Source organism: Pan paniscus, chromosome 6 (assembly GCF_029289425.2).
Source record: "Pan paniscus chromosome 6, NHGRI_mPanPan1-v2.0_pri, whole genome shotgun sequence".
Lineage (NCBI taxonomy): Eukaryota > Metazoa > Chordata > Mammalia > Primates > Hominidae > Pan > Pan paniscus.
Window position 1 is genome coordinate 37,902,441 of NC_073255.2, and position 24,263 is coordinate 37,926,703.

Consider the following 24,263-nt stretch of genomic DNA (forward strand, 5'->3'; position numbering starts at 1 on the left):
TATTCATAAAAAAAGTTCAAATTAGCCAGGCGTGGTGGCGGGCGCCTGTAGTCCCAGCTACTTGGGTGGCTGAGGCAGGAGAATTGCTTGAACCCAGGAGGCAGAGGTTGCAGTGAGCCGAGATGGTGCCCCTGCACTCCAGTCTGGGCGAACAAGCGAGATTGTCTCTCAGAAAAAAAAAAAAAAAAGTGTTCAAAAAGTGAAATGTATAAACATATAATTATGTTCGGTAATAGTGTGCACCCAGCTTTATAACTGCGGTCATCTGATATACCATGAGAGACAACCTAACTCTTTTGACAGGATGGGTCACCATGACGTCACCACTGTGCCAGTCACCCGAAGAGCCAAGATCCTGAGAAATTTCATCTTTCACAAATGCAGATGTACAGAAAAGACACTTATTTATTTATCGAGGAAATTTCTACATTTTTGCATATATGTAGAATGCTTATACAGTCGCCATTGTAATAATGAGCTTTGATTGAGTCATATTTGCAAAAAATGCATAAAACAAATTTGAACTCTCTAAAAGTCTTTATATAGTTGATGCCTCCAGTATTAGAAATGATGTTAAGATGTAATACATAGCATAGTGAATTGTAAAACATAATGCTGACAATTTACAATAATGAAAAAGCTAAAAGAGAAAATAGAAAAACGAAAGCAAACTAAAAAGAAAATTCAACATAGAAAAAGTGTATTGCAGGGATAGATTATGGGCAATTGCATGGCGATTGTCCACATGAACTGCCCAACTTTTATGATGATTAACATATTTTGAAGTCTTGCATCATGATGAATAGCTTTTTTTTTTTCTTTTAGGACATGGCTCTCCTCGATAATACAGTCTCATTAATTTTCTATGTGATACTGCTCTTTCCAAAATTCTTTTTAACTTTTTGAAGTTTTTTATTTTGTAGAGATGGGGTCTCGCTATGCTGCTTAGGCTGGCCTTGAACTCCTGGCCTCAAGCAATCCTCCTGCCATAGCCTCCCAAAACACTGGGATTACAGGTGGGAATCACTGCACCTGACTGTGAAATTATTTTGTGATTTGATATTCTCTGACTTCTCTTTGTGCTTTCTTTCTGTTGTACCCTCCTGTCCATGAACCCCTCTGTTTTTCATTTTATTCTTCTGCCCCCTCCTAAGACACCAGAGATTCATTCTTGAGGCCAGTCAAGCAGCCTTGGTGTTGGCCCACTTGTGGTGGGGCAGCTGCAGTTGGTCCTTAGTCTGTGCTACTGGACAGGTTTTAAACCTTTCAGAATGGAGCAACTAAAAAAAGAATAGATTTTCTCCTGCTTGTTTTGATCACCCTTCACAGTGTAATCTTGACACCATTGTTTTGCTGCTAAGGTGTATTTTTACAAGCTCTTATCTTACCAGTGACCTTTCCCCACTGGGGAGATGAGGAGAGGAAAAAAGTAGGAGAAGGGAAAGATCACATGGCTAGATTAGAGAGTACAATGCAAAATCTTTCTTTTTTTCCTACCCAAAATACAAGTCTTCAAGGAACTCTCATGGTGAAGTGGACCCTCAGGCGTGCACGCCTACGGTCTTCTGCAGCGCAGTAGAAACATGAGAATCCCTTTGGTCATGCACTAAAAACAGCTGTTAAAATTACTTCTAGGGCCAGGAATGGTGGCTTGTGCCTGTTGTCTTAGGTATTTGTGGAGCTTAGGTGGGAGGATTGCATGAACCCAGGAGGTGGAGGCTACAGTGAGCCATGATCGTGCCACTGCACTCCAGCCTGAGTGACCGAGTGAGCCCCTGTCTCAAAAAAAGGAAAATTATTTCTATCCGTCAATAGTTGCTAACCAGTAGGATCGGAGGGAAAATGGCAATGTGCTTTACTTTAGGCTTGCAGGTACGAAAGACTGAGGGAGGAAGGTCAGACACCAAACTTAATTGGTATTCTGGGGCAAATATTTGGCAACTGAGTTGACATTTCTCCTTCTCTTCCTTGCTACCCCTTTGATTTTGTTCAGGAATCATACAGGAAGCTGGTTAGAGAGTGGAGGCCTCTTCATTCCTCTCTAGAGGTGAGTCTTGACTTGTCTTAAGCCAGTCATAGTAATTTTGTTCTCGTTTCCACTGATTGTTTTAGCAATGGACCTGTGGTGCAATTTTAGCCAATGAGGTATGAGGAGAGGTCGGATGGAGGTGGCTTTCAGTGTAAGGTTGTCCTTGCTCTTAATAAATGATGCTTGGGAGTGTCAAAGATCCCCTTTCTGCCTCCAGATGTTGTTGCCTGCAACCCCCAGAGGATGGCAGAGGACAGAAGGAGACCCCTGGGTCCTTGGGGATGTGATAGAGACATTTGATCAACCAGTCCTGGTGTTGCTACCTATCCATACTTCTCATTCTGGGAGATAGTACATTTCTTTATTATTGAAGTGCTTTTGAGTTGGGTCTTCTATTACTCACAGATAAATGTGATTCTTTACATTTATATAGTGCTGTGCAGATCTCCCCCTGCCCCCATATGTTCTCCCAGTTGATTCTCACAGAAACCCTATGGGGGCATGCAAGACAATGTAAGATAAGGAAATTGAGGCTCAGAAGGAGAGTGTGGCCCTGCAACCAAAATGGTCTGATTTCTAGTCCAGAGTTTTTCATCAACCCTCATGAATTTAGGTGTGTCGGAATAGTGGGAGTGGGAGAATCTCTTGGAAACCCTTGGAGAATCTCTTGGTAAAGAAGAGGATAGGAAGCTGCTGGAAACAAATTTCCGTGATGTCCCATTGGCCTCAAATCGGCTCAGATGGACTTTTGGGGATGTTTTTTCATTCCATTTATTTATTTAATAATTAAAAACAATACAGATGGGGCCCTGTTATGTTGATGGGAGTGAGGAGGTATTTTTCCTCAGCTGGCCTTTTCCCTCTCCTTCCCTCCCCTTCCCTTCATTTTTTTGAGACAGGGTCTCACTCTATTGCCCAGGCTGGAGTGCAGTGGTGCGATCTCTGCTCACTGCAACCTCCGCCTCCCAGGTTCAAGGGACTCTTGTGTCTCAGCCTTTCAGGTAGCTGGGACCACAGGCGTGCGCCACCACGCTGGGCTAATTTTTGTATTTTTAGCAGAGACGGGGTTTCACCATGTCGGCCAGGCTGGTCTCGAACTCCTGACCTCAACTGATCTGACTAAGGCTAGTCATTTCTTTAGCCATCCTGTGTGTGCCAAGCAAAAGTTAACAACTGGCATAGCTTAGCCTCCAGGGTTTACTGTTCTCAAAACCACAGTAGTTTTCTGATTCACAAAACTGCCTTTATTTCAGACTCAATGAAAGGTGGAAACCTTTTTTTTAGGGCCTGGCCTTAGTGGATTACGTTGGATTTTACCATTAACACTTGAGGTTCTTGTACTGTCTGAGGGGGATTTGACAGAACCTGGTTTACTGACTTTGATTCAGACCAGTCCTTTTTCAGATCCCTTTCTCCCCGCTCTTCCATGCTGCTTCCCATGCCCACCTTGGCCTCAGATTTTGCTGTTCCTCTCATTGTGTCCTTCTGTCTGATTTTACCACATTTTCTGGTCCCTGCCTCTGCATTCTCTCACTGATTGTTATCTTGTTTTTCTCTCCCTGCCATTTTTCTCTCTCATTTCCCCTCTTTTTCTTATTCCGTTAACCTTTCATTCCTTCTAGTCCCTGTCTCACGTTTGTGTGAAAGTTAGTTGTACAAATTGGGTAATTTTTGTCATACTCAAGTAAAAGAGAATCAAGGGGTCAGGGGGGAAAAGCACTTGGGGTCACAGGACCTGCTCCAAGAATTAAATTTTCCAGAAGCCCAGCAGCTAAAATGGACTGCTGTAACTCTAAGATCAGTTTTACCTGGTAGCTGCTGAAACGGCCTGCCCTGGCTCTGCGACTGGTTTTAACTACTGCGGTCACTCACCTATCAGAGCTTGCCGGCTCCCAAAAGCTTCTTTAGTGCCAATGAGCTTCCTTCCTTCCTTCCTTCCTGCCTCCCTCCTTCTCTCCCTCTCTCCCTCCCTTTCTCTCTCCCTTCTTTCTTTCCTTCCTTTCCTTTTTTTGACAGAGTCTCGCTCTGTCACCAGGCTGGAGTGCAGTGGCGCAATCTCGGCTCACTGCAACCTCTGCCTCCTGGGTTCAAGTGATTCTCTTGCCCCAGCCTCCCGAGTAGCTGGGACTACAGGCGTGTGTCTCCATGCCCAGCTAATTTTTGTGTTTTTTGTAGAGATGGGGTTTTACCATGTTGGCCAGGCTGGTCTTGAACTCCTGACCTCGTGATCCGCCTGCCTCAGGCTTCCAAAGTGCTGGGATTACAGATGTGAGCCACCACGCCCAGCCTGAGATTTCTTTCAAAACACTACATAACATTTGTCTGTCTTTCTTATTTATTTATTTATTTTTAATTTTGTATTTATTTTTATTTTTTTGAGACGGAGTCTTGCTCTGTTGCCCAGGCTGGAGTGCAGTGGCGCAATCTCGGCTCACTGCAAGCTCCGCCTCCCGGGTTCACGCCATTCTCCTGCCTCAGCCTCCCGAGTAGCTGGGACTACAGGTGACCCGCTACCACGCCTGGCTAATTTTCTGTGTTTTTAGTAGGGACGGGGTTTCACCGTAGTAGCCAGGGTGGTCTGGATCTCCTGACCTCGTGATCTGCCCGCCTCAGCCTCCCAAAGTTCTGGGATTACATGCATGAGACACCATGCCCGGTCAACATTTCTCTTTCTGATAAAACTTTCAACCTTCTCTTTGTTCATCTCACATACCAAAGACCACCTGGTCTATGTGTATGCCCCGAATTGTGATTACTGCTTCCCTAATAAAACGTTTTAACCTTTGAGATTCATCTGTCTATAATATTTGACTTAAACATACTTGGTGTCAGAAGCATGGATCCAAAGCTGCTTCGCCTTGGGGAAAATCCCAGCCTCTGGAACTATGATGAGATGTGCCTACACTCGAACCCCTGGAGCCTCCTGCTTCCCTAAGCTGCCTCTTTTCCCTTTGGTGAGTCTCTCTTTGACCAGACTTCTGACTTTGGTCAAATGGTGTTTTATTTGGAATTTGGTTGAAGAGAGCCTTCCCCGCTTTTTTTCCGGGAGGCATCTTTCCTCCTCTGTTTGGGAGCTCTCCTGCTGGGAGGGGTCATCATCTTCCTGTCAGTCTCAGCTGGGAGGTTTAGGTGTAGGGATTTCCCCTTACTTGGAGAAGGCGGCTTATTGTCCTTCTTGGTAAGTATGTATTTTATTTTCTGTCTGTGTGGCTTTGGTGTATTCAGTCCTTGTGTTTTAATTTGTTTTTGTGCATTTGGCAATAAAATGAATCATCTAGATCAATTTAGTTAGAAATGGGAAGTCAGAGTTTCACAGCATGCCAAAATATTATCTGGGACTCCAGCTGGTAACATGTTGAAACATTATGGGATCATTCAGACAGTCTATTATTCTTCAAACTAAACTAAGACACCAGCAATAAAATCATACACTTCAAATAATACTTATATCTCAATTGATATCTTGAGGCTCAAAAAATTCTCATGACTCAAAGATTGCCTTTTTATAAAACACTGGCACAAAACTGGCAGAGACTCTTTTTTTCAGGATCTTTTTCTACAATTGCTTCTATCCTTCTCTAAACTAAACTGTTTCTTCCAAAACTCCTCAGCTATTGTGACATACTATTTAAGTAACAACACAAGAAAACCAACAGATTCAAAAGAAAATCATTTCGACCCTTGTGCTGTTTCTTAAGAATAAAAGATGAAATTCCCATATAAAAGAAGTCTTCCCTATACTAAAAGGAATGGCAACTTTTTTTTTTTAAACCTCAGACTGGCAACGGATGGCACATCTCACACACCTGTGTGAGCACGCAATCATCATGAACTACAAAAAGGTTGAGGAATGGCAGCATTCTCATCTTCAAGGAAAAATAATATGCTGTGTAGACCTTGTTAGAATAACTCTTATCTTTTGGGCCTCCTGACATAATCCAGTCACAGTTTCACAGCTAATTTTTATTTGTCCAATCTGGTAATTGACTTAAACTGCTCTACCCAAAACTTGGTTCTCCACCTTCATATTATTACCTATTTAAAAAGTCTTAAAGGTTAGCCTTATCTGATTTTTTCAGAAACATAATTTGGATCCAACTGTCTTTTATAAACTTGTGAGTCCATATATATATATATAATTGTTATTTTTAATTTTTGTGGGTACATAATATGTGTTAATATTTATGGGGTACATGTTTTGATACGGGCATGCAAAACTTAATAATTACATCATGGAGAATGGGGTATCCATACCCATAAGCATTTATCTTTTGTGTTACAAACTCTTTTAAAATGCACAAATAAGTTATTATTGACTATACTCACCATGTTATGGTGTCAAATGGTAGGTCTTATTCATTTTTTCAATTTTTTTTATTTTTTATTTTTCTTACCCGTTAACTATCTCCACCACCTCACTGTGCTTCCCAGCCTCTGGTAACCTTCCCTACTCTCTATATCCATGAGTTCAATTGCTTTGATTTTTAGATCCTACAAATAAGTGAGAACATGCGATGTTTGTCTTTCTGTGCCTGGCTTATTTCACTTAACATAATGGTCCCCAGTTCCATCTATATTGTTGCAAATGACAGGATCTCATTCTTCCTTTATGGCTGAATAGTACTCCATTGTGTATATGTACCACATTTTCTTTATCCATTCATCTGTTGATGGACACTTAGGTTACTTCCAAATCTTGGTTATTGCAAACAAACATGCGAGTGCAGATAGCTCTTCGACATACTGATTTCGTCTCTTTTGGGTATATAGCCAGCAGTGGGATTGCTGACTCATATGGTAACTCTATTTTTAGTTTCTTGAAGAACCTCCAAAGTGTTTTCCATAGTGGCTATATTAATTTACATCCCTTCCAACAGTATATGAGGGTTCCCTTTTTTCCCACATCCTCGCCAACATTTATTATTGCCTGTCTTTTGAGCATAAGCCATTTAACTGGGGTGAGATGCTATCTCATTGTAGTTTTGATTTGCATTTCTCTGATGATCATATGCCTGATTGCCATTTGCATATCTTCTTTTTAGAAATGTCTATTCAAATCTTTTGCCCATTTTTAATTGGATTCTTAGATTTTTTCCTATAGAGTTGTTTGAACTCCTTATATATTCTGCTTATTAATCCCTTGTCAAAAGGGTAGTTTGCAAATATTTTCTCCCTTTCTGTGGGTTGTCTCTTAACTTTGTTAATTGTTTCCTTCTCTGTGCAGAAGTTTTTTTTTAACTTAATGTGTTCCTGGTTCTCTATTTTTGCTTTGGTTGCCTGTGCTTATGGGAGTTACTCAAGAAATTTTTGCCCAATGTCCTAGGTATGTTCCCCAATGTTCTGTGTAGTAGTTTCATAGTTTGAGGTCTTAGATTTAAGTCTTTAATCTATTTTAATTTGATTTTTGTATATGGCAAGAGACAGGGGTCTAGTTTCATTCTTCTGCATATGGATATTCAGTTTACCAAACACCATTCATTGAAGAGATGGTCTTTTCCCCAGTATATGTTTTTGCCACCTTTGTCGAAAATGAGTTCACTGTGTATGAGTTTATTTCTGGGTTCTCTATTCTGTTCCACTGTCTGTGTGTCTCTGGGCCAGTACCATGATGTTTTGGTTACTATAGCTCTGTAGTTTAATTTGAAGTCAGGTAATGTGATTTTTCCAGTTTTGTTCTTCTTGCTCTGGATAGCTTTGGCCATTGTGGTCTTTTGTGGATCCACATAAATTGTAGGATTATTTTTCTATCTCTGTAAAGAATTACATTGGTATTTTCATAGGGATTGCATTGATTCTGTGGAATGCTTTGGGTAATATGAACGTTTAAACGATATTGAGTCTTCCAATACATGAACGTGGAATATCTTTCCATTTTTTTCTGTCCTCTTCAATTTATTGCCTCAGTGTTTTATAGTTTTTTCTTTTCTTTTTTTCCTTTTTCTTTCTTTTTTTTTTTTTTTGAGACAGTCTTATTCTGTCGCCCAGGCTGGAGTCCAGTGTCACAATCTCGGCTCACTGCAACCTCCACCTCTTGGATTCAAGTGATTCTCCTGCCTCAGCCTCTTAAGTAGCTGGAACTATAGGCATGCACCACGATGCCTGGTTAATTTTTGTATTTTTAGTAGAGATGGGGTTTCACCATGTTGGCCAGGCTGATCTCAAACTCCTGACCTCAGGTGATCCACCTCCCTTGGCCTCCCAAAGTGATGGGATTACAGGCGTGAGCCACCGTGCCTGGCCTATAGTTTTCATTGCAGAGATCTTTCACTTCTTTGGGTAAGTTAATTCCTAAGTATTTAATTTTATGTGTGCTATTATAAATGGAATTCCTTTTTGAATTTATTTTTCAGTGTTCACTGTTGGCATATAGACATCCTACTGATTTTTGTATGTCGATTTTGTATCTTACAACTTTACTGAATATATCAGTTCTAATAGTTTTTGGTGGAGTGTTTAGGTTTTTCCAAATATAAGGTCACATCATTTGCAAACAAGGGTAATTTGACTTCTTTCTTTCTAATTTGGATGCCTTTTATTTCTTTCTCTTGTCTGGTTGCTTTATCTAGGACTTTCAGTACTATGTTGAATAACAGTGGGCATCCTTGCTGTTTTCCAGATAATAGAGGAAAGGCTTTCCATTTTTCCCCATTCAGTATGATACTAGCTATGGGTCTGCCGTATATGGCTTTAATTATGTTTAGGTATGTTTCTTCCTTGCCTAGTTTTTTGAGGGTTTTTATCATGAATGGATGTTGAATTTTATCAAATGCTTTTTCAGCATCAATTGAAATGATCATATGGTTCTTGTCCTTCATTCTGTTGATATGATGTATCACATTGATTTACTTGCATGTGTTGAACCATCCTTGCATCCTAGGGATGAATCCCATTTGGTCGTGATGAATATCTTTTAATATATTCTTGCATTTGATTTGCTAGTATTTTGTTGAGGATTTTTACATCAATATTCATCAGATATATTGGCCTGTAGTTTTCTTTTTTTGATGTGTTTTTGTCTGGTTATCATATCAGGGTACTGGCCTCATAGAATGAGTTTGGAAGTATTTCCTCCTCGTCTGTTTTTCAGAATACCTTGAGTAGGATTGGTATTATTTCTTCCTTAAATGTTTGGTAGAATTCAGCAGTGAAGCCACTGGGTCTTGGGCTTTTCCTTACTGGGAGACTTTTTTATTATGGCTTAAATCTCGTTACTTGTTATTGGTCTGTTTAGGTTTTGGAGTTCTTCATGGTTCAATCTTGATAGATTGTATGTGTCTAGCAATTTGTCCATTTCTTCTAGGTTTTCCTACTTATTGGCATATATAGTTGCTCACAGTAGCCACTAATGATCTTTTTTTTTTTTTTTGCTTTTAAGGAGTGGAGAGTTTAATAGGCAAGAAAGAAGGGATAAGAAAGAAGCCCCACTAATGATCTTTTGAATTTCTGCAGCATCAGTTGTAATGTCTTGTTATCCTCTCTGATTTTATTTATTTGGGTCTACTCTCTTTTTTCTTTTTTTTTTTTTCTTTTTTTTGAGACAGTGTCTCGCTCTGTCACCCAGGTTGAAGTGCAGTAGCATTATCTCGGCTCACTGCTACCTCTGCCTCCCAGGTTCACGCCATTCTTCTGCCCCAGCCTCCTGAGTAGCTGGGACTACAGATGCCTGCCACCATGCCCGGCTAATTTTTTTTTTTTGTATTTTTAGTAGAGATGGGGTTTCACTGTGTTAGCCAGGATGGCTCTCTTTTTTTCTTAATCTGGCTAAAGGATTTTCAGTTTCATTTATCTTTTTGAAAAACCAACTTTTCATTTCATTGATTGCATTGTTTTCTTCACTTCAAAATCATTTATTTCTCCTCTAATCTTTATTATTTCTTTTCTTCTACTAATTTTGGGGGTGGTTTGCTCCTGTTTTTCTAGTTCTTTAAGATGCATCATTAGGTTTTTTATTTGAAGTTTTTCTACTTTTTTGATGTGGGCGCTTTTTATTGTAAACTTCCCTCTTAGTACTGCTTTTGCTGTATCCTATAGGTTTTGGTATGCTGTGTTCCCATTTTCATTTGTTTCAAAAAATTTTTCAGTTTCCTTAATTTCTTCATTGACCCACTGGTCATTCAGGAGCATATTGGTTAATTTTCATGTATTCATCTAGTTTCCAAAATTCCTCATTATTATTATTATTATTGTTATTATTATTATTTTTTTGAGATGGAGTCTCACTCTGTCACCCAGGCTGGATGGAGTGCAGTGGAGTGATCTCTGCTCACTGCAAGCTCCGCCTCCTGGATTCATGCCTTTCTCCTGCCTCAGCCTCCTGAGTAGCTGGGACTACAGGCGCCTGCCACCACGCCCAGCTAATTTTTTGTATTTTTAGTAGAGACAGGGTTTCACTGTGTTAACCAGGATGGTCTCGATCTCCTGACTTTGTGATCCGCCCGCCTCGGCCTTCCAAAGTGCTGGGATTACAGGTGTGAGCCACCACGCCCAGCCTCCTCATTACTGATTTCTAGTTTTATTCCACTGGGTTGAGAGAAGATATTTGATACATTTTCAATTTTTTGAAATGTTTTAAGACTTGTTTTGTGGTTTAACATGTGGTCTATGCTTGAAAATAATCCTTATGTTGAGGAGGAGAATGTGTATTCTGGAGCTATTGGATGAAATGTTCTGTAGGTATCTGTTAGGTTCATTTGTCTGTAGTGCAGATTAAGTGCAATGTTTCTTTGTTGGCTTTCTGTCTGGATGATCTGTCTAATGCTAAAAGTGGGGTGTTGATGTCTCCAGCTGTTATTTTTGGGGAATCTACCTCTCTTTTTAGCTCTAATATTTGCTTTATATATCTGGGTGCTCTAGTGTGGGGCATATATGTATTTACAAATTATTATATCCTCTTGTCAAATTTACCCCTGTATCATTATATGATGAACTTCTTTTTCTTTTTTAATAGTTTTTGTTTTGAAATCTATTTTGTCTGATGTATAAATCTATTTTGTCTAATGTAATAGACAAAATAGTATAGCTACTCTTGTTTTTTTTTTTGGTTTCCATTGGCATGGAATATCTTTTTCCCTATCTTAATTTTCAGTCTTCATGTGTCTTTACAGGTGAAGACTATTTCCTGTAGGCAACAGATCAATGTATCTTGATTTTTTAATCCATTCAGCCACTCTATATCTTTTGATTGGAGAGTTTAGTACATTTACATTCAATGTTACTTTTTTCTACTTCTTTCCCAATATTTGTACAATGTTATGATTGATAAGTGATAAGTTACTGCTGCCATTTTGTCATTTGTTTTCTGGTTGTTTTATGATCTTTTCTTCCATCTTTCTCTCTTTCTTGTATTACTTTTAGTAGATATCTTTGATCTTTGGGAGTTTGAATATTAAATGCCTTGAAGTAGTCTTCTTTGGGTTAAGTTTACTTGGTGTTCTATAATCTTCTTGTACTTGATATTGTTATCTTTCTCTAGGTTTGGGAAGTTCTTTGTTATTATCCCTTTAATAAGCTCTCTACCCCTGTCCCTCTGTCTACCTCTTCTTTAAGGCCAATAACTCTTAAATTTGCTCTTTTGAGGCCATTTTCTAGATTCTGTAGGCGTGCTTCTTTTTTTTTCTTTTCTCTCACTGACTGTATTTTCAAATAGCCTGTCTTCAAGCTCACTAATTCTTTCTTCTGCTTGATCAATTCTGCTATAAAAAGACATAAATTCTTCTGTATGCCAGTTGCATTTTTTTTCAGCTCCAGAATTTATGCTTAATCTTTTTTAATTATTTCAATCTCTTTGTAACATTTATCTGATAGGATTCTGAATTCCTTCTCTGTTTTCTTGAATTTTTTTGAGTTTCCTCAACACAGCCATTTTGAATTCTCTGTCCAAAAGTTCACATATCCATTTTTCTCCAGGATAGGTCCCTGGTGCCTTATTTAGTTCTTTTGGTGAGTTCATATTTTCCTGGATGGTGTTGATGCTTGTAGATGTTCTTTAGTGTCTGGGCATTGAAGAATTAGGTATTTCTTATAGTCTTTATAGTCTGGACTTGTTTGTACCCATCTTTTTTGGGAAGGCTTTCCAGATATTTGAAAGGACTTGGATGTGTTGTGATCTAAAGCTTTATTTGCTTTAGGGGGCAACTCATGCACAGTAATCCTGTGGTTCTTGAAGACTTGTAGAGGTACTGCCTTGATGGACTTGGGCAAGATCCAGGAGATTTCTCTGGATTACCAGGCAGAGACTCTTATTCTCTTCCCTTACTTTTTCCCAAACAAATGAAGTCTCTCTCTCTGTTAACTAAGCCACCTGAAGCTGGAGGTAGAGTGACACAAACACCCTTGTGGCCACTACCGCTGTGACTGCACTGGGTCAGACCTGAAGTCAGGACAGCACTGGGTCTCACCCAAGGCCTGCTATAACCACTGCCTGTCTACTTACCTATGTTCACGCAAGACCCTAGAGCTCTACAGTCAGCATGTAGCAAAGCCAGCCAGGCCTATGTCCTTCCCTTCAGAGCAATGAGTTCTCCCAGATTCTTGTGAGGGTGCTGTCAGGGAGATAGGGACTACAGTCAAAAATCTCAGAGTCTACTTGGTGTTCTATTGTACTGTGGCTGAGCTGCATCGAACCACAAGATGCAGTCCTTCCCACTCTTTCCTCCTCTTTCCAAAGAGAGATGAGCCTCACCCTGTGGCCACCACCACCACAGGCCCATGGAGAGTATTGCCAGACTACCACTGATGTTCCCTTAAGGCCCAAGGGCTCTTAAGTCAGCTTGTGGTGAATTTGCCTGGCCTGGGTCTCACCCTTCAGGGCAGTGGGTTCTCCTTTGACCCAGGGCAGGTGCAGAAATACCATCCAAGAGCCAAGTCTTGGAATTGGGGACCCCATGAGCCCGCTTTGGGTTCTACTCACTTCTGGCTGAGCTGGTACCTAAGGTGCAAGACAGAGTCCCTTTACTCTTCCCTCTGCTTTTCTCAAGCGTGAAGACTCTTGCTCCATAGCAACCACATCTGGAATGTGCTGAGTCTCACCTCAGCCAGTAATGAAGCCACATAAGTCTCAGAGTATCACCGAAGGCCCTCAATGTAGTACATGTGTATTGCTGCTGTTTGTTTAGTGCCCAAGGGCTCTTCAGTTAGCAGGTGATGAATCCTGCCAGAACTAGGTCCTTCCCTTCAAGGCAGCAGGTTCCCTACTGGCCCACGTTGTGTGTAGAAACACCATCTGGGAACTAGGGCCTGAAATGGGGGGGCGGCTCATGACTCTGACCAGTGCCTTATCCTGCTGTGGCTGATCTAGTATCCAGGATGCAAGACAAAGTCCTCCCCGTTCTTCCCTCTCCTCTCCTAAAGTGGAAGGAAGGAGTCTCTTTTGAAGCCACAAGCTGTGCAGCCTGGACTAGGTGAGAGTTGATGCCAGCACTCCCACAACTGCCCTGGCTGGTGTCTCAGTAGGCCATGTGCCCCCTGAGTCCACTGGCTCTGGGCCCATTTCAGCCCTAGGACTCACCTAGGAGTTGTGGTCCTTGTGGCCTAGACTGCCTTTCAAGTTTACTTACAGCCCCAAAGTACTTTAGATCATTGTCATGATACTTGAGGGAACTCAACTTCTGACTACTGGGATTGGTGATTTCCTGTTGGCTAGGGCTGCTTTAAGTATTTTCTCCACGGGCAGGTGTCAGCTGAGTTTTGTCCGGTTTTCCTTTCTGCTATAACAGGGCAGCACTGAGTTCAGCGCCTTAAATTTGCTGCATTCCCCCTTCCCCAGTGCACAGAAATGCTCTTTACACCATGCAACCATTGCTGGGGAGTGTGGGAGGAGTGGTGTTGGCAATTCAAGACTTTTTTCTACTTCTTCTGTGCCTCTTTCAGCAATATTAAGTTAAAACCAGGTACTGGCTGGGTGTGGTGGCTCACGCCTGTAATCTCAGCACTTTGGGAGGCCAAGGTGGGAGGATCACTTGAGTTCAGGAGTTTGAGACCAGCCTGGCCAACATGGTGAAACCTCGTCTCTACCAAAAATACAAAAAATTAGCGGGGCGTGGTGGCACGTGCCTGTAATTCCAGCTACTCAGGAGACTGAGGCAGGAGAATCGCTTCAACCTGGGAGATGGATGTAGCAGTGAGCCTAGCTTGTGCCACTGCACTCCAGCCTGGGTGACAGAGTGAGACTCTGTCTCAAAAACAAAACAAAACAAAAACAAAACCAGGTACTGTGACTGTTCACCTGATTTTGCTTCTCGTGAAGGTGCTTTTTTCTGTGTAGGGAGTTTTAAATTGCTGTCCTTGTTGGGGGATGCTTGGTGCAGGCTTCTATTTTGCCATCTTGCTCCACCTCTCATCTGAGTTTATATAATTTACTATGTCATGATTAAAAATCTAAAATAAAAGCTATAAGAACTTTATTTCTACTTATGGAAACATGTTTAAATGTGTTTATGCATGTCTACATGTGTTATGTGGTGTGTTTACATAATAAAATCTGTCATAGCCAAAAATCCATAAACATTTTATTAACAGTGAGAAAAATGAGGGCTCATATAAAATATATAGCAAATAACCCTCCCTTTTTAGTTTATGTGACTTAACTAAATATTTCATTAATTAATTTGTTTTAAAATTGTCAACATACATTTTTGCCTAGGTTTACTGGTCAGATCTTTTTTTTTTTTTTTTTTTTTGAGAAGGAGTCTCGCTCTTTCACCCAGGCTGGAGTGCAGTGGCGCGATCTCGGCTGACTGCAGGCTCTGCCCCCCAGGGTTCACGCCATTCTCCTGCCTCAGCCTCCCTTGTAGCTGGGACTACAGGCGCCCGCCACCTTGCCTGGCTAATTTTTTGTGTTTTTAGTAGAGATGGGGTTTCACCGTGTTAGCCAGGATGGTCTCGATCTCCTGACCTCGTGATCCGCCTGCCTCGGCCTCCCAAAGTGCTGGGATTACAGGCGTGAGCCACCGCGCCTGGCCTGGTCAGATCATTTTATATTTGTTTTTGCTAGACGTTTTAAGGTCATGATGCTATAAACCCAGTCTAAAACAGAATGACCTTGTTGTGAAATTCCTCAATATATAAGATTAATTTAATGTTGTTGATATACTTAAAACAGCTATATCTTCTGAGTTATCGACAGGATACCCATGTATTTAACTTTAAAGGTTTTACTTAGATAAATACTTGATATTAACAGATATGAAACTTGTTAATAAACACAACAATGACTAGCTTTGTCTCATATTTCAGTTTTAAGAAGTAATCTAGATGTAATTAATAAAAATAAATTAGTTAATTGTAAATAGGATAAATATTTATAAATACAATTTTTATGTAATTTAAAATCCTGAAGTTATATTATGTTAAATAGTAGATACAATGTCTGGATCACATCCAAATAAGATAAAAGTGGAAACAAACCACTGAATAAATATAAGTTCATTTTTGGCTTTTTAAAGTTTATAAAATTATAAATATATTTATATCTATTAATAAAAAATGAATTTAGGAAAAAATACTTTTGTATGGTAAATAATCTTGAATAGTAAATTTTAGTCTATAAAATAATTGGCTTTTTTAAAAAATGAAAAATGGTAGGACAAAGACTTGGGGGTTAAAAAAATGAGTAAATGTCTAAGCAAGTCATAGAGTATTTATGAATAATAGGCCTATGAGAAAACTTTTATGAATGATCAGGTTGGCCAGGATTAAAAATAAATAGTTTATAAGTGGTTTTCTAAAATTTAAACATTGATGTTGGAGGTGCACTGATACAGGACCAGAGCCTGGTCCTCCATTTTTAAAACAACATTTTCTTGAAGTATTGATCTGCTCCTGATAAAATTGTAAGAAGCTTTCATTTTGAATTCTAAAATCTATTTCTTTAACTGCTATCCCCTAAACTGCAGGCAGTTTCTATTTCTGCCACCTTTTTTCACCGAGATTCATTTAATTTCCCTAGTTTCACATTAAAAATGCTGTCTTCTTCATTTAAAATAATAATTTCGTTGCTTTTTTTTTGAGATAGGGTTTCACTCTGTCATGCAGGCTGGAGTGTAGTTGCACGATCATGGCTCACTGCAGTCTAGACCTACTGGGCTCAAGCAGTCCTCCAACTTCAGCCCCCTTAGTAGCTGAGACTAAAGGCACACGTAACCACGCCCGGCTAATTTTTGTATTTCTTGTAGAGACAGGATTTTGTCATGTTGCCCAGGCTGGTCTCGAACTCCTGGGCTCAAGCGATCTGCCCACCTCGGCCTCCCAAAGTGCTTGGATTACGGACATCGCACCCGTCTGGTAATATCATTTCTTGAGGTAGAGTTTTGCTTTTGAAATTTCTCAGATTTCATATCTCAGTGGTTCAAATTTGCCATGTCTTGCTATTTGATTTCCAGGTCATATATCATTGCATTCAGGTTTTTCTCCTCTTTAGAAAGCCTGGGATGGTAACTCTCTCCTTCAATTTTTTCGTCAGTTGCTATACAATGTTTTTTTTTTTTTTTTTTTTTTGGTTCTAATTGCTGGTATGGCCTGACACTAAAGGTTTATCCTGAAGGCCTAGAAATCAATGCTCTTTTTCAATATAACTTGATTCTGTACTCTTGGCTTTTCTTGATACATGTGAATTGTTATAATCATGACCTGGGACACATCTTCCTGTATCTGATTAAATTCAAGTACCCTTTTCATCAGATTCGACCTCCAGGTTATCTAAATGAGCTCCCCAAAAGGAGAAACAGTCACATTGCAGAAAGTTTTTCTTTACTTTTTTGGTGCCCGGCCTAAGGAAGATTATACATTTTATCAACCTAATTTCCTGTGTTGCTTTTATTAGATTTGATTTTTTTTTAAACCTGAAGTTTAAAATGGTTAAGATAATTTTAATGTAATTATTTGTATGGCTTTTTAAGCCTTTTGATTATCACTCTGGTTATATAAATGACTTATTTCACAAGTAACTTGTGATTCTGTATTGATACAGTGTTTTGAGCCCTTTAAAAACTTCCTCAAAATCAAATTCCAATTTAAGTTTTTTAAATGTAGAATTAACTTTGGAATTTTCCAGTTGAACTCCTGGAAAGCATTAAAACGTATCTTTCTCATCTTTTAGAGGTATTAAATCTTTCTCATCTTTTAGAGGTATTAAATGATTTATTTGGTAAATTTTATAAGAAACATTGTCAAACAATAACTGATACTAGATTTTTATTTTATTTGCATTTATGGGAATATTGTTGATATGAATGTTTGAAAAATTATATAAGTCCATACAAGTCGGCTGGGAATGATGGCTCATGCCTATAATCCCAACACTTTGGGAGGCTGAGGTCAGAGGATTACTTATAGCCAGGAATTTGTGTCCAGCTTGGGCAACAAAGCAAGACCCTGTCTCTATTAAAACAAAACAAAACAAAACAAAAACAAAAACAAAAAACAAAAAAAACCAAGCATGGTGGTACAAACGTGTAGTCCCAGCTACTTGAGAGGCTGAGGCAGAAGGATTGCTTGAGTCCAGGAGTTTGAGATTGCAGTCAGCTATGACTCTGCCACTGCACTCTAGCCTGGGCAATAGAGCAAGACCCCATCTTTAAAAAAAATTCGTACAAATGTATTATATTACCAGTCATAATTCTGGTTATCTTAAAATACTGTATATAATAGCAATAAATAAATGTTCTTCTCAGTTGTTAACTTCATCAGATTTTTAACCATGGCTATTTTAAGCTTTTGTCATCCATATTATTGTTTTGAATTCTTTTTTAAAAAACAGACTCCTGGAAGATATTCTAACAAGTACCTTTTATTTTTATTTATTTATTTTTGAGACAATCTTGCTCTGATGCCCAGGCTGGGGTGCAGTGGCAAGATCCTGGTTCATTGCAACCTCTGCCTCCCTGGTTCCAGTGATTCTCATGCCTCAGCCTCTTGAGTACCTGGGATTACAGGCATGCACTACCACGCTGGGTTAATTTTTTGTATTTTTAGTAGAGATGGGGTTTCATTATATTGGCCAGGCTTTTCTCCAACTCCTGGCCTCAAATGATCCTCCCGCCTTGGCCTCCCAAATTGCTGGGATTACTGGCATGAACCATTGTGCCTGGCCCTAAAATATACTCTTAAATTTGGGTTTCTAACAACTTGAAGATCAATGGACAATATAACAATTTCCAGAACTGTAATAAAAAAGTGGGTTCATGAAACTATTAATCAAGATCAGGCTGAACAAGAATTAATTACATGAGTTTAAATAACTAATGAAGACAATGTTTTTATGATTTTATTTCAAATGTTGTTGGTTCTTTACTCAAATAGTTTTTTCCAGATTTAAGAAAATCTTGTCTTTTAAGCTATTTATAATTTACAGCAATTTGATAAAGTATACTTGTGTAAAAAAAGATAAAAACTTTTTCTCTTTACTTGATTCCTCCATAATTAGAAAACCATTTGTGAGTCTTCTTATGGTAATATGGTCATTTCAATAAGTCTAATAAAAATCTGCTCTCTCTGTATAGCAGAATACAATTGGAAACTGGTTATATTACCAAGGCTTTGACTGAAAGGTCATTTTTAAAAATATTGAGGCCGGACGCGGTGGCTCACGCCAGCAATCCCAGCACTTTGGGGGACCGAGGTGGGTGGATCGTTTGAACCCAGGAGTTCGAGAGCAACCTGGACATGGCGAAACTCCATCTCTACAAAAAATACAAAAATTAGCCAGGTGTGGTGGTCTGTGCCTGTAGTCCCAGCTTACTAGGAAGGCTAAGGTGGGAGAATCGTTTGAGCCCGGGAGGTTGAGGCTTCAGTGCTTCAGTGAGCAGTGATCCTGTCACTGCACTCCAGTCTAGGCGACCCTGTCAGCGAGACCCAGTCTCAGTAAAAAAAAAAAAAACAAAAAAACCCCACAAAAACCCCGAAAACCCAAAAAACTAAAACTAGAATGGTATTTTCTACTGGGAATGTGGATTTGTGGATTGGTGGTGAAATACTGGAAATTTAAAGCCTACACTAGAATCCATTGAAAAAAGCGAACAAGAAAAACTTCAAGGTTGGCTACATTGAATTTGAATGTAAAGATTAAAAAAAAGTAAGTAAAAAACAAAAAGACATATATCCAATCCCATATACCAGGAAATGCACTCTAAGGTATATACGGAAAATATATTTAACACATGTGTATCAGGACGCAGGCACAAGTAACTTCAAAGCAGCGCTGTTTCAAATAGTAAAAAAAGGAAAAACTGGAAACTGTTCAAAAGCTTCATCATCTCGATGATCTTGGTCTTCCGCCTCGCCTTCTTCTTCAAGGTGAATATGTACTGGGCCAGCACCACCCCCGCCACCAGGGCGCACACGCTGGCGCTCGCTACCGCGACCACCCTCGCCACGGTCGCGCGGTGCATGGACGGGGCCCTCATGAGTGTCCCGGCAGGAAAAAAACACCGCGATTGGGACTCTCAGAAGCGCGGGATCCCAGAGCACCATGGACAAGCCAGTGACGCCCCGCCCCCACTAGGCCCCACCCACTGGCACCGAGGGGAGAGGGCGGGCACGCGCCCGGGGGGGCGTGGCCTGCGCCCGGAGCCCAGGCAGGAGGAGGGTCTTCCTTAAGGAACTGCTGCCAGGACAGGGCAGAGGATTGCAGTAATTATCACTCTCTGCTAATGAGGACCAGGCCGTGGTTCACTCGAGCCCCGCCCCAGTAGTAATCTAATTCCAACCGCGGCCCTCTCAGAAGTCGGTCTCCGCCTTTGCGCCTCAGCCTCTCTGTACTCCAGCCCCCAGAAGTCGGCGCGGCACGGCGTGACCTGCGCAGTGGCGTCCGTTGTAAGTGCTATGACAACAGGGCGAAGATGGCTCAGAGTTAGGCTGGAGAGGGGAGGTGTCCCTTCCGCTGCGGCCGTCGGGTTTCTGCTACATCCCATTCACCGCCTCCTCCATCCTTTTCTCCTCGGTGTGAGCAGCAGGACTTGCATTTGTTCTCGCCTGCCTAGTGTCTTCCAAGGGATAGATGCCGTTTCCTCTGCTGGTCTCTGGGGGTGACGGGGGGCGCAGGGGAGCTTCTTGGGGGAATCACTCCAACTCTGTGGAGCTGGTGGTGCTGCCTGGTGGGGCTCTCTCTTTGCCCGGGACGTGGAACAACTTTCAGCTGGAGGACGAGAGGGAATAGTGAAGCTAAAGGTTGCTTTTCTCTGCACCCTCCGTTCTTGCTCCCTCTGCTCCATCACTGGGACCTTGTCAGGCGTTCATAAAGCAAAATTTGCCGAACGAGGGTTCGCAGAAAGGTGGGGCAGAGCTCATCTGACGTGGCATCAGGTAAGATGGTATGTGTGGTGTTAAACTTCGGGTACAAGAATACCCTTTCCGTGTTTTATTTTGTGAACAAGATTCTCTAATGCAGTATAATGGTTTGGAGTCTGTAAGGTGATTGATTTCTTAGATGTTTGCACTGAAATAAACAAACACTAGGAGCACAAAGTGTATGAGATTCTGTGAATACTTTTGAGAAAAAAGGGATGAGAATTTTTAAGGATTCCATTGAGGAATGTCACTTGGAGCATGAGCATCCTCCTGAGACACTTCAACAGGTCTGTGAGTAAATGGGCAAAGCAGTTCCCAGCCTACGACTGAAGTAGGATGCATGTACTAATACCCCCAATCCTTCTAGTAATAGGATTATTGTTTCTCCTCTTTTTACTTGGAGACCACAACAGTTTAGATGAGCTGCGCTGATTTTATCAGCACCTCCTGCCAGTCAAATCCTGCATTTGACTTCAATTTCCTGGAGAAATGTATTTTTTTGGGTATCTCACTTTTACTTTAAAAATGAAACCGTATCTTATAGGTATACACATCTTACATGTCCTCATTGATAAACAACTTGAAAGATGCTGCAGGATAAGCTATGGGTCTTAAGTTAGCCAGCATTCAGAGAAAGATTTTCTAACTTATTAGCATTTTATAAAGAAAACAATTACTGAGATTTTTTCATGAATATACGGAAGAATTTAAAAAAAAACTAGAAAACCCAGAAGTTTTTAAAGAAGAATTTTAAAAAACTTTATTTTGAAAATAAGTTACAAGTTATTTGTCAGAGTTTAAGGAATTTTTCCTTGTGTGTAATTGTTGTGGTTAAATTACAACTATACACTTATATTTATGGTACAACTTCTTGATAGAAATGCTCACTGAAGGGAAAAAATCCAACAGCAATAGTATATATAGTAATTTTAAAACTTTTACACCTTTTGAGGGATGTAGTAAGTCTTACGCTTTAGAATACTTTGAAATATTTTTTGAAAATTATTAAAATACATGAAGTTATTATAAAACATCCCTGCTGGTTAATAACATTTCCATTAGTGATTACTATCAGTCTTTGTGAGTCCCATTTAAAATTTCGGTCCAGAGGGTGAGTTTGGCATTCGTAATTGTGTCTTGCACAGAACACACTACCACCGTCTCTTTCAACTACCACTACTACCACTGTCTCTCCTACTAGCACTGTTTCTACTGTTGGGTTATTACTGACATCTATTGAGTACTTGCTATGGGTTGAGCCATTTTATCCTCCTCCACCCTAGAACAATTGAGATACTAGAGGATAAGGGACTTGTTTAAGATCATGTAGTGTAAACGTGGTCAGAAAGTGCACCCAGAGCTGTCCTACTCCAAATTTTGTGTTATTTTGCCCTTTGAGTCTTTTGTTGAAAATTCCAACAGTGAGCCCTTGTATTATTGCCTTCAAAAGCAGTATACTTCTCTTGAACACTACATGCATTTGTCATCTTTCTTTGACTGGAAGACCTGATTTCTACTTTCTTAAATTTGGTGTGACACTGGCATAACCTGGAGAAAGCAAAGCTCTGAAAATGAGCAACAGCTTCAAGGTCTGTTTCCAGAACTGACCTTCAAACCTGTATGTTTTTTCCACAGCATTCTTTGGGATTATTGTTTTCACAGCTGATCATATTGTAGGACTAGGTCAATGAGGTGTTCAAGACCAGCCTGGGCAACATAGTGAGACCTCGTCTTTGCCGAGCATGGTAGAAAAAATAAAAATTATTAAAACTTTTTAAAATATTAAAAAAAAGAACAATAGCAAATTAAATTCAGAAGGTCAGCCAAAAAAGGTCAGCCACCTCTTAAATGAAACCTAAATCTGAGTAAACTTGTTGTAGAAAAAAAAGTATTCAAAACAAAAAAGTGTCAAGTGAAGAGTGTAGAAGAGAATTTCTGGAGTTTAGGGGATAAGGAGATTATCTCCCATTTATTATTCTAATAAGGCATTAGAAACTAATCTGTTATGCCTATTTATAGGACTGCACCTGTTACAACCTTCAAATTATTGTCTTCTAATCATCCTTTAACAATTTAATCAAATGTATGACATACTTGCCTGCAGTTTGAACTTGTAGTGTTTAGAATTAGTGTGAATAGAGCTATTGCTTTTATAGTCTACATGGAGGGGCGTGTGCATAGGCCGTTTGTTTAGGGTTCTGGAGTAGACAGTCTGGGTTTAGGTACCGCACATCACTTAACTAGTGAGACCACTGGCACGGATTTCTTAACTTCTCTGTATTCAAGGATACCTGAATAATAGTATCTGCAATTTACTTTGTAGTTTTGTTGTGAAGATCAAAATAGAATGCTTGCAAAGCATTTAGAATCCTGACTGGGCTTTAGTAAATGATTAGTAGATACTTTCCTTTAAGGCAAAGTCATTAAAAACCTGGTTTTTATTTTCCAATTACTTAAAGACAAATCAGTGAGCAACTGGAAATCAACACTGAATGAAAAGGGGATAAAATGCAAACCTCGGTTCCTTATTCAAGACAGTTAACTAAAGTGAATTAAAAAAAAATTGTATACATATTTTATTTTTTGTTATTTAAAACAGTTTTTGTTTATTTTGTAACCCAAAAGCCAGGTTTCATGACCAAAAAATGTTTTATTACTATTGTTCCTTACCATCTTTCCTAACCTGTCAGTACCAGACCTCCCCCACCCACCTGCTTATCTTAATATCTCAATGTCAAGGCCTATATCTTTCCTAGATTGGAATACAGATTAGCATTTTATTTGTGTCTCAATTTATGGCTATTTTTTCATTTTCTTGATGACTTGGGATGTCTTTCAGGAGAAAGGGCAGAATTTATTTTGCTGACCTTCTGAATTTAATTTGCTATTGTTCTTTTTTTTAATATTTAAAAAAGTTGTAATAATTTTTATTTTTTCTGCCATGCTCGGCAAAGATGAGGTCTCACTATGTTGCCCAGGCTGGTCTTGAACTCCTTAGCTCAAGTGATCAATCCGCCTTGGCCTCCCAAAGTGCTGGGATTACAGGTGTGTGCCACCACACCTGGCCTAATGGTAAATGTGGCCAAAATACAGGAGTGTTCTGCTTTAAAAAAAAATGAAAGTTTATGGGGAATTTGAAGCATAACCAAAAGCATGAAGAATAACAAAATGCACCCCCATGTATCCATCACCATTTGTTATCTTTAAAAAAAACAGCTTTGTTGAAATATAATTCAAATACCATACAATTCACCCATTTAACACATAAGATTCAGTTCCTTTTTTGTATATTCACAGATACATGTAACCATTACCACAGCCAAGTTTGGCATATTTTTATCAACTCAAAAAGAAACCTCACATCCCTTAGCTATAACTCTCCTTCTCTCTTCCTTCTCCCCTACCCCCAGACCTAAGCAACTAAGAATCTACTTTCTGTCTTTATGAATTTGCCTATCCTGGATATTTTATATAAACAGAATCATATAATAGGTGGCCTTTTGTAACTGGCTTTTTTAACTTAGCATGTTTTTAAGAGCCAGATATGTCTGATTCTAAAACCTATATGCTTTTATTTATTTATGTTGTAACATATATCAGTATTTTGTTCTGTTCTTTTTTATGGCCAAATAATATTCTACTGTATGGATGCTTCCTTTTGTTCATATATTCATCAGCTGATGGACATTTGGGTTGTTTCCAAATTTTGGATATTATGAGTAATGCTACTATAAACATTTATGTGTAAGTTTTTTTGTATGCACATATGTTTTCATTGCTCTTGGATAGATACTTCAGTGTCAGATTGCTTGGTCATATGGTAATTCTGTGTTTAAGTGTTAGAGGAACTTCTAGATTCCTTTCCAAAGTGGTTGCATCGTTTTGCATTCTCACTAGCAGTATATGAGGGCTCTGATTTCTTTACATCCTCACCAACGCTTATTACTATCTG

At 39.7% G+C, this 24,263-nt stretch overlaps 1 protein-coding gene across 7 annotated transcripts in view; it reads left to right on the top strand.

The window, feature by feature from the left end:
• The first annotated feature begins 20,052 nt into the window (after nt 1-20,052).
• The window catches only part of BBS9 (Bardet-Biedl syndrome 9), a 485,000-nt gene continuing 480,789 nt past the window's right edge, over nt 20,053-24,263 (top strand). For 4 of the 7 annotated variants that reach the window (XM_003811959.6, XM_063605680.1, XM_034963921.3 and 1 more), the window contains exon 1: nt 20,054-20,326. The gene's annotated coding sequence lies outside the window, so the exon portion shown is untranslated. Of the gene's footprint in view, nt 20,327-24,263 lie in introns of all 7 variants that reach the window. The other 3 variants (XM_008964335.5, XM_063605681.1, XM_034963923.3) reach the window with 2 other exon arrangements.